Source organism: Lactuca sativa, chromosome 5, assembly GCF_002870075.4.
Source record: "Lactuca sativa cultivar Salinas chromosome 5, Lsat_Salinas_v11, whole genome shotgun sequence".
NCBI lineage: Eukaryota > Viridiplantae > Streptophyta > Magnoliopsida > Asterales > Asteraceae > Lactuca > Lactuca sativa.
The window spans coordinates 71,663,038-71,665,581 of record NC_056627.2 but is presented as its reverse complement, the minus strand read 5'-3'; the positions used below and the strand labels follow the sequence as shown (position 1 = coordinate 71,665,581).

Genomic DNA, 2,544 nt, shown 5'->3' with positions numbered 1-2,544 from the left:
TTTATTGTCTCAATCTTATATTCACGAACACACCTCTCATCGTACCGCCATTCATTTTCTCGTTCCATGCTTGTTGTCGTCGCCATCATCGGCCATCTACTGCCGCCATCTCCGGCATTAAACTGCACTATAATGGACTATAAATCCTAATGTCTCCTCTTCCCGTCATCCTTCTCGTTGTCGCCATGTTCATCGCCATCTTCAGACGCCTACGAATGAGATGGACCGAGGAAACAAAAATCATGGGCGCTAACGCCTTGAGAAACCAATCGTCGACTAGCGAGATCGAGGAAACTGGAGACGCCGATGCCTCTCTAATCGATCACTTCTGATTGTCTGAAGTATTGGGTAAATTAATCATTCTCGATCTCTCATTATAATTTCTATACTTTTCTGTAACTCTTCTAAACCTAGTTGTTAATTCCAGCTGATTTCTTTACTTTGCATACTAATATGGGATTTCTCTACTATAAACTTCCTGGTAATGTGATTTCTGAAGAATAAAGTGATAGGATCACCAAAAATCTGAAGAATTTTGGTGTTTCTGAGTTCCAGTTTGGTTTTGGGTAAGTTATGAGTTCTAAATTTTCATTCTTTACTTCATAATTTATGATCTTGTCGATTTCTTAGCTTCATAGTTTCAATAATTCTGTTTTCTTTTCTCATTTTCTGTACTTCTCATTCTATTTTCTGAGTTCTGAGTTCTGAATTTTGATATTGAGTTTGTTTTTTTATCTAATTTCTGAATAACAGGTAACTTGTAGACCAAAGTCAAAGAAGTTGATATTTTTTGATTTCTGAATAGTGAATAACAAGCTACTGGTCATCGAATTCAGGTTGTATCTCTTTTCTGTTTTTTTATCTGATTTTTGGTCCCTTTTTTGTCTTTTTTTTTTTCTCATTCCAATTTCTAATTTTTGTTTAGTTTATTTGTTTGTGTGTTTTAGGAGTTAGACTCTTCGATTTTCTTATATGTTGTTTTAGGTTTTATTCTGAGGTTTTAGAGGCATCAAAAGGTATAGTTTTCTTTCATTGTCTTATATGCTTTTTTTTCTTATGCTATCATTGAGCTTGAATCATTTGTGTTGGTGATTTCATTAAAGTTTCTTCTCAGGACCTATATCTGATATGGTAATTACTAATTACAATTACTCTAATTTAATCATTCTTCCTTAAACTAATGATTCAAAACCAACTTATCCATCTTTCTTGAACAGACGAATGAACTATCAAGACCATCTTTTTCATAGGTTGGTCTATGTTTATAGTTTATAAATTAATCCACTATTTTTTTGGGTTTTTGTAAGTGTATGCTAACGGAGCATCATTTGATAGGGTTAGAAAACAAATTACATCATTTTTGTGCATTTGTTTGCTGTGATAAAGATCAAACTAGGTTGAAAGATTGTATATGAAAACTGGAGAATTCACAACAATTGAGGAGGCATATAAATTTTTGTTCCATGAATAAAATACCCTGTGCAAGCCGATTCAAAGGTATGTTTATGTTAACTTCTTTGTACATTAAACTTTTTTTTTCTTCATAAACTAGTATGCTAAGTTTTTAATGAACTCGTTTTTTTGTTTCAATGTTGTTGGTATAGGTACTAGATATTATATCACATCAAGACCATCAACTTCAAAACTCAAAGAAAAGGAAACCAACTTACATATCATCTGGTACCCTTCTCAAGAAGACAATGAGCAATACCAAAAAGACGGATGCCTAGTTATGTCTAGGTTTTGTTTTATGATGTGTTTGCTTTTTTTTACCATAATTTAAATACTTGCAATTAGTACAATTTTCTTTTTTTGGTATTTTAGTTAGTAATTTAATGTACGAATTTCGATTTCAATTATTATTAATATCAAAATATGAATTTTGATATGGTTTCATATTGTTGGGTTTGGTTACTTTAATTAAAATAGTTTGATGTGTCTACAATGTAGAAAAAGTAATAATAAAAATTGAATGATTGTGGCTTTAATATAAATTTGGTCAAGTTTTATAGGTTTTCAATGTCTCTAAAATTATACAATGGTTACTTAACATCACTTTTTAACGTGTGGCTAAATGGTTAACAATAGTCATAATATAAAAGAATTATGAGTCTACAGCTATTTTAAAATGATGTTTATTCTATAGTTTTTGTGACTAAGTTAAACAATAACAACATGAAAAACAATTTATGTGGCAAATAAATATCATAATTGATTGTTGTTGAGACTAAATACTAGCAAATCGTCACTTACATCATTAATTATATGTGTCCATTTACCGAACATGGACATGTTCACCGTAATTATATATGTTTAAAATATACCCAATAGTCTTAATACGAAACCGAATAGTCCTTAATTTTAACAAAATGTGTCTTTATAATACTTATGATAGTATTTCACTTAATTGTGTGTCTCTATACGATAGGCTATAGTCATAAAAATTGATTGTTTTTTGTGACTAATTATTAGCAATTCGCCACTTATGGAATTAATTACATGTGGCCATTTAGCAAACATGGTCATGATCACCGTGATTACATG

General features: G+C 30.7%; 1 long non-coding RNA gene across 2 annotated transcripts; it reads left to right on the top strand.

The window, feature by feature from the left end:
* On the top strand, positions 1 to 1,896 carry LOC122198003 (uncharacterized). Of its 2 annotated transcripts, XR_006191808.1 has the most exons (3): positions 1 to 348; positions 428 to 1,497; positions 1,605 to 1,896. It is a non-coding gene; the product is annotated as an uncharacterized LOC122198003 (long non-coding RNA). The 2 variants fall into 2 exon arrangements; XR_006191807.1 differs by having other exon boundaries at positions 1 to 1,497.
* The last annotated feature ends 648 nt before the right edge of the window (positions 1,897 to 2,544 follow it).